This window comes from Scyliorhinus torazame, chromosome 5 (assembly GCF_047496885.1).
Source record: "Scyliorhinus torazame isolate Kashiwa2021f chromosome 5, sScyTor2.1, whole genome shotgun sequence".
NCBI classification, from domain to species: domain Eukaryota; kingdom Metazoa; phylum Chordata; class Chondrichthyes; order Carcharhiniformes; family Scyliorhinidae; genus Scyliorhinus; species Scyliorhinus torazame.
The window spans coordinates 109,648,406-109,665,962 of record NC_092711.1 but is presented as its reverse complement, the minus strand read 5'-3'; the positions used below and the strand labels follow the sequence as shown (position 1 = coordinate 109,665,962).

Sequence of the window (17,557 nt, the reverse complement as noted above, 5' to 3'; positions counted from 1 at the left end):
AGGAGCGCATTCTACAGTGAGCCAAGCAGACACGGAGCTGTAAGTGGGACAACAGTATCCTGCGGATCTATCAGGACCTGAGTGTGGAGGTGGCCAGGAGAAGAGCAGGCTTCAACCAGATCAGGTCGATCCTTTTTAAGAAAAAGGTGAAATTCAAACTGTTGTATCCGGCCCGACTTCGGGTCACGAGGAGCAGCACTTTTATTTTGAGTGGCCCGAGGACGCGCTGGACTTCGCGAAAAGGAAAGGACTGGTGGTGGACTGAGAACTTTTGAACTTTGCTGCAATGTTCATGTTTTTTTTTGGCTTTTCTGTTCTTCTTTTAAAAAAAAGTTTCTTGTTTCTCGTTTTCTGGAAGCTGTTTGTAATGCATTTTGCATTGATTTGGGACCAGCGGTAGAGCTGAGTGAGTTAAGGTTTTCATTTGCACTGTTGGGGATGGAGGTATGCTTGTTTAGATTTTGGTGTTTTTTGTCGGGCAATTGTGTGGGGATTGTATGACATTGGAGTTTGTTTGTATGAGCAAGGGGAGCGTGGGGAGGGAACAATAGGTGGGAGACTATCCAGCGCCAGGGATGGGGCCACCAAGCGAGCTGGGCGGGTTTGCTCACGAAAGCGCAGTGGTGGGTGTGCATATGTTCGGTTTATTAAAGGGTTTGGGTTACAGAGTGTGGTTACTAGGGGGAGGGAGGGGGTGAATGTTCTGCTGACGAAGGAGGGATTTGGGCTAAGGGACAGAGAGGAGGTTCGGGGTGGAGGCTCTCTGGGGGCGGGCTGGTGGAGGCGTGGAGCATGGGCTGCAGGTGGGCCCAAAAAAGGGGATGGCTGATCGGTGAAAGGGGGAGGCAATGAGCCCCCCAACTAGGTTGATCACCTGGAATGTTCGAGGGTTAAATGGGCCGGTCAAGAGAGCATGTATGTCGCGCATCTTAGGGGACTGAAGGTGGCTGTGGTAATGTTGCGGGAGATGCACCTTAGAGTAACTGATCAGATTAGATTGAGGAAAGGCTGGGTCAACCAGGTCTTTCACTCGGGACTAGACTCAGAGACTGGAGGGGTCGCGCTCCTGATCAATAAGCGGTTGGTGTTTGAGGCGGGTAGAATAGTCTCAGATGTGGGAGGTCGGTACATTATGGTCTGTGGGAAACTGGAGGGGGTGCAGGTGGTATTAGTAAATATGTGCGTGCCAAATTGGGATGATGTGAAGTTTATAAAGAGGCCGCTGGGGAAGATACCGGACCTGGACTCGCAAAGTTGGTCATGGGAGGGGATTTCAACATAGTTATTGACCCTGGCTTGGACCAGTCAAGCTCGAAAATGGGCAGGGTGCCAGCAATGGCAAAGGAACTAAAGGGTTCATGGAGCAGATGGAGGGGGGGGGGGGGGGGAGAGGGGGGGGATCCATGGAAATTTTGGGCAGCCGAGGGTGAAGGAGTTCTCCTTCTACTCACACGTGCACAGAGTGTACTCCCGGATTGACTTCTTTGTTTTTGAGTAGGTGAGTAGGTCCTTATTGACAGGGGCGGTGGACACAGGGTACTCGGTGATCACAATCTCAGACCATGCTCCACACTGGGTTGACCTGCAGGTTAGTAAAGACAGTAACCAGTGCCCACACTGGAGGTTAGATGTGGGAATTTTGGCCGACGAAGGGGTGTGTGAGTGGCTGAGGAAATGTATTCAGAATTACCTGCAGGTCAATGACATGGGGGAAATTTAAGCAGCAATGGTCTAGGATGCAATGAAGGCAGTGGTCAGAGGGGAGCTGATCTCATTACGGGCCCAGAGGGAGAAGGTGGACAGAGCAGAGACGGGCCGACTGGTAAAGGAGATACTACAGATTGATAGGAGGTATGCGGAGACCCCAGAGGCAGGGCTTTTAAGGGAATGGCGGAGGCTACATCGGAGTTCAGCTTGTTAACCACAGAGAGGGCGGTGGAGCAGCTGAGAAAGGCGAGGGCGGCGATCTATGAGTATGGAGAGAAGGCCAGCAGAATGCTTGCACAGCAGCTTAGAAAGAGGGAGGCAGCCAGGGAGATAGGGAAAGTAAATGACGGAGATGGGAACCTGTTTGGAGATTCAGCAGGGGTGAATAAGGCGTTCAGGGATTTCTACAGTAGGCTGTATAGATCGGAACCCCCAGCTGGGACGGAGGGGATGAGGCACTTCTTGGAGGGACTGCATTTCCCAAAGGTGCACGGGGAGCTGGTAGAAAGGCTGGGGGCCCCGATTGGGTTGGAAGAGATAGCGGAGGGTCTGAAGGCCATGCAGTCGGGTAAAGCCCTGGGGCCAGACGGGTACCCAGTGGAGGTTTATAAAAGATTCTCTGGGATATTGGGGCCGGTGTTGTTGAGGATGTTCAATGAGACAAAGGAAAGAGGGGTGCTGCCCCCGACGTTGTCACAGGCCACGATTTCGCTGATCCTTAAGCGGGACAAGAACCCGGAGCTGTGTGGATCCTACAGGCCGATCTCCCTGTTGAATGTGGATGCCAAATTGCTGGCCAAAGTTTTGTCCTCCAGGATTGAGGATTGAGTTCCTGACGTTATTGGGGAGGACCAGACGGAGTTTGTTAAGGGTAGGCAGTTGGTGGCCAATGGAAGAAGGTTGTTAAACGTGATCATGATTCCCCCGGAAGGTAGGGAGTTGGAGGTAGTGATCGCAATGGATGCAGAAAAGGCCTTTGATCGTGTAGAATGGGATTATCTGTGGGAGGTACTGGGATGGTTCGGATTTGGGCAGGGTTTTATTGACTGGATCAGGTTGCTGTATAAGGCTCCTGTGGCAAGTGGACCGATGAATAGGACAACATTGGACTATTTTAGACTGCACAGAGGGACGAGACAGAGATGTCCCCTTTCCCCACTGTTGTTTGCGCTGGCGATTGCTCTGAGAGCCTCAAGGGGCTGGTCCGGGGGGGGGGGGGGGGTGGCTTGGAGCACAGAGTCGCGCTCTATGCAGATGCTCTGCTTCTGTATGTATCGGACCCAATAGAGGGGATGGAAGAAATTATGAGGATTCATGGGGATTTTGGCCAGTTTTCGGGGTATAAGCTAAATATGGGGAAAAGTGGGATGTTTGTGGCCCAGACGAGAGGTCAGGAGAGGCGATTGGGGGAGCTGCAGTTTAGATTGATAGGGGGAAGCTTTAGGTCCCTAACCATTGAAGTGGCGCGGGAATGGGACCGGCTGCATAAATTAAATTTGGCCCGGCGAGTAGACCAAATGAAGGATGATTTCCGAAGGTGGGATGCACTTCCGTTGTCACTGGCTGGGAGGGTGCAGATGGTGAAGATGACAGTCCTCCCAAGATTCGTGTTCGTGTTTCAATGCCTCCCCATCTTTATTCCGCGGTCCTTTTTTAAATGGCTCAACAAAGTGATCACTGGCTTTGTTTGGGCGGGCAAGAGCCCACGAGTAAGGAAGGTAATGCTTGAGCGGAGCCGGGGAGAGGGCAGGCTGGCGCTGTCAAATTTTAGTAACTATTACTGGGTGGCGAATATAGCCATGCTCAGGAAGTGGGTGGTGGGGAGGGATCGGCATGGGAGCGAATGGAGATGGCTTCATGCAAGGGCACCAGTCTGGGGGCATTGGTAACTCCGCCTCTGTCATTCCCGCCGGCACGATACTCCACTAGCCCCGTGGTGGTGGCGGCCCTGAGAGTCTGGTGGCAATAGAGGAGACATGTGGGAGCAGAGGGAGCATCGGTCTGGTCCCCAATCTGTAATAATCACCTGTTTGCCCCGGGATGTATGGATGGGGGGTTTCGGATATGGTGGAGAGCAGGGATTGAGAGGATGGGGGATATGTTTATAGAGGGGAGCTTTCCGAGTACGAGGGCACTGGAGGAGAAGTTTGGGTTGGCGAGGGGATACGAATTCAGGTATCTGCAGGTGCGGGACTTCCTACGTAAAGAGGTGTCAACCTTCCTGCTCCTACCGCTAAGGGGAATTCAGGACAGGGTAGTTTCCAGAGGATGGGTAGGTGAAGGGAGCGTCTCTGACATTTACAAGGAACTTATGGGGTCAGAGGTGATGCAGACCAAGGAGCTGAAGTGCAAGTGGGAGAAGGAGCTGGGAGGAAAGATAGAGGATGGTCTATGGGCAGACACGTTGAGTAGAATCAACGCGTCCACAACATGTGCCAGGCTCAGCCTGATACAATTCAAGTTCGTTAAGTCGGGCTCACATGACAGCGGCCCGGATGAGCAGATTTTTTGGGGTGGGAGACAGGTGTGCAAAATGTGCGGGAGGACCAGCGAACCATGTCCACATGTTCTGGACATGTCTGAAGCTTAGGGTATTTTGGCAGGGGTTTGCAGATGTCATATCCACGGTGTTTAAAACGAGGGTGGCATTGAGTCCAGAGGTGGCGATTTTCGGAATGTCAGAAGACCCAGGAATCCAGGAGGAGAAAGAGGCAGACGTTCTGGCCTTTGCTACCCTGGTTGCCCGGAGACGGATATTATTAGCTTGGAGGGACTCAAAGCCCCCGAAGTCAGAGACCTGGCTAGCGGACATGGCTAGCTTCCTCTGTTTGGAGAAAATCAAGTTCGCCCGGAGGTGGCAACCGTTCGTCGACTTCTTCGTGGAAAATTGATCATCAGCAGAAGGGTGACAGTTAGTTTAGCTTAAAGTAGGGGGTTATTAAAGGTGGGACCTGTAAGGGCGGGTGACAGCTTTTGCACTATGTATATAGTTTCATGTACATTGTTTATTTTGTTGTTACAACACCAAAAAATACCTCAATAAAATGTTTAATTTTAAAAAACAGCGGGAAGGAGCTGTTTTTGAGTCTCTCCGTGCGTGTTCTCAGCCTTCTGTATCTCCTGCCCGATGGAAGAAGTTGGAAGAGTGAGTAAGCCGGGTGGGAGGGGTCTTTGATTATACTGCCCACTTTCCCAAGGCCATGAGAGGTGTAGATGGAATCAATGGATGGGAGGCAGGTTTGTGTGATGGACTGGGCGGTGTTCACGACTCTCTGAAGTTTCTTGTGGTCCTGGGCCGAGCAGTTGCCATACCAGGCTGTGATGCAGCCAGATAGGATGCTTTCTATGGTGCATCTGCAAAGGTTTGCAAGACTAAATGTGGACATGCTGAATTTCCTTAGTTTCCTGAGGAAGTTTAGGCGCTGTTGTGCTTTCTTGGTGGCAGCGTCAACATGGGTGGACCAGGACAGATTTTTTGAGATGTGCACCCATAGGAATTTGAAACTGCTAACCATCTCCACCTCGGCCCCGTTGATGCTGACAGGGGTGTGTGTACAGTACTTTGCTTCCTGCAGCCAATGACCAGCTCTTTAGTTTTGCTGGCATTCAGGGATAGACTGTTGGTTTTGGAGCTTTGATATGAGCTTGGCTGGGATTATGGTGTTGAAGGCGGATATGTAGTCAATAAATAGGAGTCTGATGTCGGAGTCCTTGCTGTCGAGATGCTCGAGGGATGAGTGTAGGGCCAGAGAAATGGCATCTGCTGTGGACCGGTTGTGGCGGTATGCGAATTGCAGTGGATCAAGGCGTTCTGTGAGTATGGAGGTGATGCGCTTCATGACCAACCTATCGAAGTACTTCATTATGACTGAAGTCAGGGCCACCGGTTGGTAGTCATTGAGGCACGCTGCCTGGTTCTTCTTTGGCACCGGTGTATGATGGTGGTCTTCTTGAAGCCAATCTGGACAGACACAAGGACACTGGCACCATGGAGAAACCATGGAAATGAGGGGATTGTGGGAAGAGATTCAGATCCCTGTCTGTGCTGGAAACTCATCAATGGAGTCACACCGGGGGAGGCCATTCATCTGCTCAGCATGTGGTCAAGGATTCACTCAGCTATCCAACTTACATAAACACCAGAGAACTCACACCGGCGAGAAACTGTTCATCTGCTCTATTTGTGGGAAGGGATTGTCAACTAACTGACCTCACTTCAAACCGACTTCTTCACTCTGACTTGAGGCCGTTTAAATGCTCCAGCTGGGAAAAGAGCTTTAAAAGTAACAAGCTTTTGCTGACTCACCGGCGAATTCACAGTGGGGAGAGGCTATTCACCTGCTCCGTGTGCGGGAAGTGATTCACTCATTCAGCCTACTGAAACACCACCAAATTCACACCGGGGAGAGACCATTCACCTGCTCCGTGTCTGGGAAGGGATTCACTCAATCATTCAGCCTGCTGAAACACCAGATTACACCGGGAAGAGACCATTCACTGCTCTGTGTGTGGGAAGAGATTCACTCAGTCATCCATCCTGCTGAATCACCACTGGGTTCACACTGGGGAGAGACCATTCATTTGCTTCATGTGTGAGAAGCGATTCACTCAGTTATCCCAGTTTCAGAGGCGGTGTATCGGGGAGATGGTGGCGTAGTGGTCTTGTCGCTGGACTAATGATCCAGATACCCAGGATAATGACCTGTGGACCTGGGTTCGAAAATGATTGGGCCTAGGACACTACCCTGAGGAACTCCTGCAGTGATGTCCTGTAGCTGAGATGATTGACCTCCAAACACCACAACCATTTTCCTTTGTGCCAGATATGACTCCAGTAAGTGGAGAGTTTCCCCCCTGATTCCCATTGACTCCAGTTTACCTAGGGCTCCTTGATGCCATACTCTATCAAATGCTGCCTTGATGTCAAGGGCAGTTATTCTCACCTCTCACATTCAGCTCTTGTGTCCATGTTTGAACCAAGGTTGTAATCAGGTTAGGAGCAGGTTGACCCTGGCGGAACCCAAACTGAGCATCCAAGAGAAGGGTATTGCTGAGTAAGTGCCACTTGATCGCACTACTGATGACTCCTTCCATCACTTTGCTGATCATGGAGAGTAGATTGCCAGTGTGATAATTGGCTGGATTGCATTTGTCATGTTGTATACAGGACACACCTGGGCAATTTTCGACAGTGTAGATACTAGTGTTCTAGCTGTGCTGGGACAGCTTGGCTAGGGGTGCGGCAAGTTCAGGAGCACAAGTCATCAGTACTATTGTCCCTATATTGTCAGAGCCCATAGCCTTTTCAGTATCCAGTGCCTTCAGCCGTTTCTTCATATCACGTGGAGTGAATTTATCGGCTGAAGACTGACATCTGTGATGCTGGGGCCCTCCGAAGGAGACCGAGATGGATCATCCACTCGGTACTTCTGGCTGATGATTGTTGCAAATGCCTCAGCCTTGCCTTTTGCACATATGTGCTTGGCTCCTCCATCATTGAGGATGGGGGTATTTGTGGAGCCTCCTCCTCCAGTGAATTGTTTAATTGTCCACAACCATACGTGACTGGATGTGGCAGAACTGCAGAGTTTGGATCTGATGTGTTCGTTATGGAACCGTTTAGCTCTGTCTATTACTTGCTGCTTATGCTGTTTGGCACACAAGAAGTCCTGTGTTGTAGCTTCACCAGGTTGATACCTCATTTTTTGGTATGTCTAATGTTGTTCCTGGCATGTTCTCCTGCACTCTTCATAGAACCAGTGTTGATCCCCTGGCTTGGTGGTAATGGTAGAGTGGTGGCCATGAGGGTGGCAGGTTGTGGTTGAATACAATTCTGCTGCTGCTGATGGCCCACATAGCCTCATAGACGCCCAGTTTTGAGTTTCAAGATCTGTTCGAAGTCTATCCCATTTAGCACAGTGGTAATGCCACACAACACGATGGAGATAATATCCTCAATCTGAAGACGGGACTTTGTCTCCACAAGGACTGTGAGGTGGTCACTTCTACTGATACTGTCATGGACAGATGCATCTGCAGCAGGCAGATTGGTGAGGATGAGGTCAAGTATGCTCTTCCCTCTTGTTGGTCCCCTCACCACCTGCTGCAGTCCCAGTCTAGCGGCTATGTCCTTTAGGGCCCGGCCAGCTCGGTCTGTGGTGGTACTACCAAGACACTCTTAGTGATGGACATTGAAGTACCCCTCCCAGAGCATAATCTGCTCCCTTGCCACCCTCAGTGCTTCCTCAAAGTGGTGTTCAACATGGAGGCGTACATCATTCATCAGCGGATGGTGGCCGGTACATTGTAATCAGCGGATGGTGGCCGGTACATTGCCCATATTTAACCTGAAGCCGTGGGACTTCATGTTGTCTTCATGTTCTCAACAGAGTCCATGTTGAAGACCCCCAGGGCATCTCCTTCCTGAATGTATACCACTGTGCCGCTGTCTCTGCTGGATCTGTCCTACCGGTGAGACAGGACATACCCAGGAATGGTAACAGTGCTGTCTGGGACATTGTCTGTAAGGTATGATTCTGTGAGTATGACTATGTCAGGTTGTTGCTTAACTAGTCTGTGAGGCAGCTCTGCCAAGTTAAATATAGTGTTAAACTCAAAGTTAAAACGTATCTTGGCAAATATATTCCCAGAGGTTTGGGAAAGTTTTCAGAAAAAAAACAGTAGATGAGCAAAAACAGGGAGGACATATACCATGAGGATAAACTAGGAAGTAATATAGAAATGGACTGCAAGAGTTTCCTTAAATTCTTAAAAATGAAGAGAGGCCCTGAAGTGGACGTCGGTTCCTGAGAGAATGAGACTGCGGAAAGAATAATGGGGAGTCAGGAAATGGCAGAGGAGTTAAATAAATACTGTGAGTCAGTCTTCACGGTAGGAGACAGTAATAGCATTCCACAAATACTAAATAATCAAAGGCAAAAGGGGAAGGCAATAAACACAATAACTAGACCGGAGAAAAAGTATTCTGGAAACGAATGGAGCAAAAGTCTGCTATGTTCCTGGCCTGATGGGTTGCATCCCAGGATAGTAAAGGAAGTAGCTGCAGAGATAGTGGATGCCCTGGTCAAATTCTTGACAAGTCCCGAAGGATTGGAAAACTGCTAATGCAACATCGTTATTTAATAAAGGAGGGAGACAAAAAACAATAACGATAGGCCAATAAACTTAACATCTGTCATCGGGAAAATATTAAGAGCCCATTATAAAGGATGTAATAGCAGAACATTTTGAAAAGCATAATATCATCAAACAGAGTCAGCATGGCTTCATGAAGGGGAAATCATGTTTGAAACATTTTTAGAAATTTTTGAGGTGGTAACAAGCAGGATAGATGACGGGGAGCCAGTAGATCTAATACACTTGGATTTCCAAAAAGTGTTTGATAAGGTACCACACAACCGGCTACATAATAAGATAAGAGCTCATAGTGTTGGGAAACTGACCATGATAATGCACGTTCTCCCCGTGTCTCCGTGGGTTTCCTCCAGGTGCTCTGGTTTCCTCCCACAAGTCCCGAAGACGTGGTTGTTAGGTGAATTGGACATTCTGAATTCTCCCTCAGTGTACCCGAACAGGCGTTGGTGTGTGGCGACCAGGGGGTTTTCACAGTAACTTCATTGCAATGTTAATGGAAGCCTACTTGTGACAATAATTATTACTATTATAAAAGACAGGAAATTGGGATAAGGGGGCATTTTCAGAATGGCAACGTAACTAGCGGAGTGCCGCTGGGATCCATACTGGGGCCACAGTTATTTACCATATATATTAATGACTTGGACGAGGGAAGCAAATGCACTTTTGCAAACTTTGTGGATGACACAAAAATAGGTGGGAAGTCTACACACGGCTATAAACAGGTTAGTTGAGTGGGCAAAATCTTGAGAAATGGAATATAATGTAGGAAACCGAAAATGTATGCACTTTGATGGGAAGAATAAAGGAGTTGAATATTATTCAAAGTGAGAAAGACTACAGAAAACTGCAGCACAGAGGGGCCTGGGGGTCCTCGGGCATAAATCACAAAAGCTAGCGTGCAGGTTCAGCAGGTCATTGGGAAGGTAAATGGAAGGTTGGCCTTTATTTCAAAGGGAATGCAGCATAAAAATAGAGAAGTCCAGCTGGAATTATACAAGGCAATAGTTAGACCACACTTGGAATACTGTGAACAACATTAGTCCCCTTTCCTGAGGAAAGATATGCGGGCATTGGAGACAGTCAAGAGAAGGTTCACTAGGTTAGAACATAGAACATAGAAAAATACAGCACAGAACAGGCCCTTCGGCCCACGATATTGTGCCGAACCTTTGTCCTAGATTAATCATAGATTATCATAGAATTTACAGTGCAGAAGGAGGCCATTCGGCCCATCGAGTCAGCACCGGCTCTTGGAAAGAGCACCCTACCCAAGGTCAACACCTCCACCCTATCGCCATAACCCAGTAACCCACCCAACACTAAGGGCAATTTTGGACACTAAGGGCAATTTATCATGGCCAATCCACCTAACCTGCACATCTTTGGACTGTGGGAGGAAACCGGAGCACCCGGAGGAAACCCACGCACACACGGGGAGGCGGTGCAGACTCTGCACAGACAGTGACCCAAGCCGTAATCGAACCTGGGACCCTGGAGCTGAGAAGCTATTGTGCTATCCACAATGCTTCCGTGCTGCCCTTAAGAACAAATTAATCTACACTGTATCATTCTACCATGATCCATGTACCTGTCCAATAGCCGCTTGAAGGTTCCTAATGTTTCCGACTCAACTACTTCCACAGGCAGTGCATTCCATGCCCGCACTACTCTCTGGGTAAAGAACCTACCTCTGACATCCCCCCTATGTCTTCCACCATTCACCTTAAATTTATGTCCCCTTGTAATGGTTTGTTCCACCCGGGGAAATGGTCTCTGACTGACTACTCTATCTATTCCCCTGATCATCTTATAAACCTCTATCAAGTCACCCCTCATCCTTCTCCGTTCTAATGAGTAAAGGCCTAGCACCCTCAACCTTTCCTCGTATGACATACTCTCCATTCCAGGCAACTTCCTGGTAAATCTCCTTTGCACCTTTTCCAAAGCTTCCACATCCTTCCTAAAATGAGGTGACCAGAACTGTACACAGTACTCCAAATTTGGCCTTACCAAAGTTTTGTACAGCTGCATCATCACCGCACGGCTCTTAAATTCAATCCCTCTGTTAATGAACGCTAGCACACCATAGGCCTTCTTCACAGCTCTATCCACTTGAGTGGCAACTTTCAAAGATGTATGAACATAGACCCCAAGATCTCTGCTCCCCTACATTGCCAAGAACCCTACCGTTAACCCTGTATTCCGCATTCATATTTGTCCTTCCAAAATGGGCAACCTCACACTTTTCAGGGTTAAACGACATCTGCCACTTCTCAGCCCAGCTCTGCATCCTATCTATGTCAATTTGCAGCCGACAACAGCCCTCCTCATGATACACAACTCCACCAATCTTCATATCGTCTGCAAATTTACTGACCCACCCTTCAACTCCCTCATCCAAGTCATTAATGAAAATCACAAACAGCAGAGGACCCAGAACTGATCCCTGCGGTATGCCACTGGCAACTGGGATCCAGGCTGAATATTTGCCATCCACCACCACTCTCTGACTTCCAGCGGTTAGCCAGTTCATTATGCAACTGGCCAAATTTCCCGCTATCCCATGCCTCCTTACTTTCTGCATAAGCCTACCATGAGGAAACTTATCAAATGCCATACTAAAATCCATGTACACTACATGCACTGCTTTACCTTCATCCACATGCTTGGTCATCTCCTCAAATAATTCAATAAGGCTTGTAAGGCAAGACCTACCCCTCACAAATCCGTGCTGACTATCCCTAATCAAGCAGTGTCTTTCCAGATGCTCAGAAATCCTATCCCTCAATACACCTTCCATTACTTTGCCTACCACCGAAGTAAGACTAACTGGCCTGTAATTGCCAGTGTTATCCCTATTCCCGTTTTTGAACAGGGGCACGGCATTCGCCACTCTCCAATCCCCTGGTACCACCCCTGTTGACAGTGAGGACGAAAAGATCATTGTCAATGGCTCTGCAATTTAATCTCTTGCTTCCCATAGAATCCTTGGATATATCCCGTCAGGCCCGGGGGACTTGTTTATCCTCAAGTTTTTCAAAATGCCCAACACATCTTCCTTCCCAACAAGTATTTCCTCGAGCTTACCAGTCTGTTTCACACTGTCCTCTCCAACAATATGGCCCCTCTCATTTGTAAATACTGAAAAAAGTACTCGTTCAAGATCTCTCCTATCTCTTCAGACTCAATACACAATCTCCCGCTACTATCCTTGATCGGACCTACCCTCGCTCTAGTCATTCTCATATTTCTCACATATGTGTAAAACATCTTGGGGTTTTCCTTGATCCTACCCGCCAAAGATTGTTCGTGCCCTCTCTTAGTTCTCCTAATCCCTTTCTTCAGTTCCCTCCTGGCTATCTTGTATCCCTCCAGCGCCCTGTCTGAACCTTGTTTCCTCAGCCTTACCTAAGTCTCCTTCTTCCTCTTGACAAGACAGTCAACCTCTCTTGTCAACCATGGTTTCCTCACTCGACCATCTCTTCCCTGCCTGACAGGGACATACATATCAAGGACACGTAGTACCTTTTCCTTGAACAAGTTCCACATTTCACTTCTGTCCTTCCCTGACAGCCTATGTTCCCAACTTATGCACTTCAGTTCTTGTCTGACAACATCGTATTTACCCTTCCCCCAATTGTAAACCTTGCCCTGTTGCACGCACCTATCCCTCTCCATTACTACAGTGAAAGTCACAGAATTGTGGTCACTATCTCCAAAATGCTCCCCCACTATTAAATCTGCCACTTGCCCTGGTTCATTACCAAGTACCAAATCCAATATGGCCTCCCCTCTGGTCAGACAATCTACGTACTGTGTTAGAAAAGCTTCCTGGACACACTGCACAAACACCACCCCATCCAGACTATTTGATCTAAAGAGTTTCCACTCAATGTTTGGGAAGTTGAAGTCACCCATGACTATTACCCTGTGACTTCTGCACCTTTCCAAAATCCGTTTCCCAATCTGTTCCTCCACATCTCTGCTACTATTGGGGGGCCTATAGAAAACTCCCAACAAGGTGACTGCTCCTTTCCTATTTCTGACTTCAACCCATACTACCTCAATAGGTAGATACTCCTCGAACTGCCTTTCTGCAGCTGTTATACTATCTCTAATTAACAATGCCACCCCGCCCCTCCCCCCCACCTCTTTTACCACCCTCCCGAATCTTATTGAAACATCGAGAACCAGGGACCTCCAACAACCATTTCTGCCCCTCTTCTATCCAAGTTTCCGTGATGGCCACCACATCGTAGTCCCAAGTACCGATCCATGCCTGAAGTTCACCCACCTTATTCCTGATGCTTCTTGCGTTGAAGTATACACACTTCAACCCATCTCCGTGCCTGCAAGTACTCTCCTTTGTCAGTGTTCCCTTCCCCACTGCCTCACTACACGCTTTGGCGTCCTGAATATCGGCTAACTTAGTTGTTGGACTACAAATCCGGTTCCCATTCCCCTGCCAAATTAGTTTAAACCCTCCCGAAGAGTACTAGAAAACCTCCCTCCCAGGATATTGGTGCCCCTCTGGTTCAGATGCAACCCGTCCCGCTTGTACAGGTCCCACCTTCCCCAGAATGCGCTCCAATTATCCAAATACCTGAAGCCCTCCCTCTTAGACCATTCCTGCAGCCACGTGTTCAACTGCACTCTCTCCCTATTCCTAGCCTCGCTATCACGTGGCACCGGCAACAAACCAGAGATGACAACTCTGTCTGTCCTGGCTTTTAACTTCCAGCCTCACACCCTAAACTTGTTTATCACCTCCACACCCCTTTTCCTACCTACGTCGTTGGTACCAATGTGCACCACGACTTCTGGCTGCTCCCCCTCCCCCTTAAGGATCCTGAAGACATGATCCGAGACATCCCTGGCCCTGGCAACCAGGAGGCAACATACCTTCAGGGAGTCTCGCTCGCGACCGCAGAATCTCCTATCTATTCCCCTCACCATTGAATCTCCTATTACTATTGCTTTTCCAATCTCCCCCCTTCCCTTCTGAGCCCCAGAGTCAGACTCAGTGCCAGAGACCTGGCCGCTAGGGCCTTCCCCCGGTAGGTCATCCCCCCCCAACAGCATCCAAAACGGTATACTTGTTTTGAAGGGGAACGGCCACGAGGGATCCCTGCACTGTCTGACTGTTTGTTTTCTTTCCCCTGACTGTAACCCAGCTACTCTTGTCCTATACCTTGGGTGTGGTTACCTCTCTGTAACTCATCTCTATAACCCCCTCTGCCTCCCGGATGATCCGAAGTTCATCCAGCTCCAGTTCCCTAACACGGTCTCTAAGGAGCTGGAGTTGGGTGCATTTCCCGCAGGTATAGTCAGCGGGGACACTGGTGGTATCCCTCACCACCCACATCCTACAGGAGGAGCATGCAACTGGCCTAGCCTCCATCCCCTCTTACCTTACAGAATATAGCTGCCCTGTGGACCAACTGGACCTCCGCCCTCCGACTCTGCTCCCAGTCAGTTGCACTCACTGTAAACTCCTGGCTCCCTTCTCGCTCTTTGAGGAAATGTAGGAAACAAAATGAAAGGAGCACCTTACTCCCTCCTCACCCAACTCCCTCAGTCACCAAACTCTCACTATAGCACTCAAATGCACCAAATTCAGCACTCAGTGCAAACAAAGTCTGCACTGTCGGTGGATCACTTTTATACTGTGAATCTAGCCTCTGAAAACTGGCCTAATCCAATTAACTAAAGGTTAGTCCCGGATATGGAGAGATTTTCTGGTTAGAAGAGGTTGAGTTGTTTGGGCCCGTACTCATTGGAGTTGAGACGAATGAGAGGTGACCTTTTTGAGACATAAGCATTCTCAGGGGGGTTGACAGGGTAGATGCTGAGAGGATGTTTCCTCTTGTGGGAGAGTCCAGGACCAGAGGGCATAATCTCAAAGTAACGGGTCTCAAATTTAAGACAGACATGAGGCGACATTTCTTCTCTCAGAGCGCAGTGAATCTGTGGAATCCTTTAGCTGTGCAATCATCCTGTCGCTGGAGTTTAACCAGAAAAAGGCAAAGGTGAAGATGTGTTTACCCGGATGGACCGCTTGGTGGCGCAGTGGCTCTTTCACGGAGGGGCCTTGAGTTCAGACACATCCCAGACAGGACTGGTGAGAAATATCTGTCTGGGAAAGGGGAGAAAACTGTGTAATCGGGGAAATGGAGCGGTGCCGATTGGCCTGAGAGAAAGGATTCAGACAAGTCTTATTTTCTTCATTTTTCATTCAATATTTATTAAAATTTCAGAGAAAATATTACACAAAAGTTTATTTTGAAATTGACGAAAGGAAAAATGACGATTGAGGGTCACAGTGAGAACAGAACACATACCCTCTGAACTGCCAAATGTATGTACAACTGTAACATACACCAGAAAGAGAGAACAGGAGCTCAATGTAAAGGGAAGGCCAAAGTTATGAGTAAGGAACGAGATAAGTTACTTTATTTAGACATGATATTGAGGGAAATTATTAGCTACAATTACATTACAGCCAAAATTATCTCGTACATTTCAAACTGGGAAACAGAAATACTGTCCAAGATTGTCTCAGTTACAGATGCAGAATAATAAACTGAGAGAATTTTACTGTTAGAGGCACCAAGAGGAGATATTGTATTTGTGCCACACAGAGATCATAATAAACAGCTGAGGAAAATCTACAGCGTCCGAACGTCAACCGATCACTTGATCTGTAAAAGAGAGAGAAAATGATGAAGCAGATGTTTATAATCTGGGACATTGATGTTAGAGTTTTTAATCAATCAAACATTTAGCGATTTTTGAAACGGCTTCTGTCAGTTTGAAGTGTGAGTGGATTGAATCTTCTCACCTTCACCAGAGTGACTGCAGCGCTGTAGGAAATGCTCAGGAAGAACAGGGTGATGAATGTGGAAGCGGTTGTCCAGATGTTGCCGTTATCATCCTCATCGTCTTCAGTCCAGGTGTGTTCTGTGGTATCTACGAAGATAGAGCCGAATACGTATAATCAGATTGTTCATTAATCCACGATTTATTTTTAATATTCTCGTTTCATTTTCTCCCGCTGCTAATTCATTCTTTAATATATTTGTCATTGCATATCTACTGTTGCGTTCATGACACTCAGAAATTGATGTCTTTAACTTTTTTTTTCTAATTAAGGGGCAATTTAGCCTGGCCAATCCACCTACCCTGCACATCTTTGGGTTGTCGGGGTGAGACCCACGGGTCATGGGGAGAATGTGAAAACTCCACTGGGACAGGGACCCAGGAGCGGGATCAACCCCAGGTCCATGGTGGCGTGAGGCAGCAGCGCTAACCACTATGCCACCGTGCCGCCATTGCCTGCCGTTTCTGTTTGTTCCTTCGCTTTTGTGTCTGTGTCGATGCGAAATTCCGTGTTTTGATTTACTCCTCTGTTGTGTGTCCAGATGTCTGTGTAGGTTCACTGTGTGTTCATCGTGTCAATGAGTATTGGTCTGTGTATTTGTGTGTCAGCGCCTGTGTGTGAACTTTGTTTGTCTTCTGTCAATGTGTATATATGAGTGATATATTGTATGTGTATGTGTTGAAATCTATGTTTATATATTATTGCCTGTGTTAATATGTGTTTATACTTTCCTGTCTAGTAATATATGTGTTAATGTGTCTTTTTGCGTTCAACATGCATGCCAGTGTCTTAATGTTTGTGTCTGGATAAATGCGTTTGTGTGTGTGTGTGTCAATGCGCGTATTTCATCACAGAATCATCATCATATAATCCCTACAGTAGAGAACGAGGCCATTCGGCCTATTGAGTCTGCACCGACCCTCCGAAAGAACACCCTACCGAGGTGCACGGTGCACGCCCTCCCCTATCCCCAGAACCTCGTAACACCACCTAACGTTTTGGGCGCGAAGGGGTGATATAGCGTGGCTAACCCCCCTAACCTGCACATCTTTGGACTGTGGGAGGAAACTGGAGCACGCGGAGGAAACACGGACACGGGAGAATGTGGAAACTCAACACGGACAATCACCCGAGGCTGGAATTGAACCCGGGTTTCTGGCGCTGTGAGGCAGCAGTGCTATTTGTGCGTTGATGTTTGTTTATATCTATTGCTGTGTATTGACGCCTCCATGTGTATTCATGTGTGTTTGTATGAGCGTGTGTACGAATCTGTTAATATGTAACTACATGTGCCCATTAGTGTGTTAATGTGGATTATTGTCTCTGTTTTAATGGAAATATTTCTGTCATTGTGAAATTGTGCGATTGTGGGCGGCACGGTAGTACAGTGGTTAGCACTGTTGCTTCACAGCGCCAGAGTCCCAGGTTCGATTCCTGACTTGGGTTACTGTCTGTGCGGAGTCTGCACGTTCTCCCTGTGTCCGTGTGGGTTTCGTCCGGTGCTCCGGTTTCTTCCCACAAGTCCCGAAAGATGTGCTTGTGAGGTAATTTGGACATTCAAAATTTTCCCTCTGTGTACCCGAACAGGCGCCAAGAGTGTGGCGACTAGGGTTTTTTCACAGTAACTTCTTGCAGTGTTAATGTAAGCCTTCTTGTGACAATAAACTTTATTTTTACTATTATGTATATGTTATTGCTTACAGTTGTGTTTCATATTCTTGGGTCAGTCTGCGTGTATGGTTTTATATGTTTGTGTTTGCATATTTGTGTGTCTGTGTGGACATGTGGATGTATGTGCATGTTTGTGCATGC

General features: G+C 48.0%; 1 long non-coding RNA gene across 2 annotated transcripts in view; it reads left to right on the top strand.

The window, feature by feature from the left end:
* The window catches only part of LOC140419395 (uncharacterized), a 32,352-nt gene extending 16,620 nt beyond the window's left edge, over nucleotides 1-15,732 (top strand). The window contains exons 2-3 of one of the 2 annotated variants that reach the window (XR_011945756.1): nucleotides 8,097-8,235; nucleotides 15,509-15,732. This is a non-coding gene — a long non-coding RNA (uncharacterized lncRNA). Of the gene's footprint in view, nucleotides 1-8,096; nucleotides 8,246-15,508 lie in introns of both variants that reach the window. The other variant, XR_011945757.1, reaches the window with a different exon arrangement.
* Nucleotides 15,733-17,557: the final 1,825 nt, after the last annotated feature.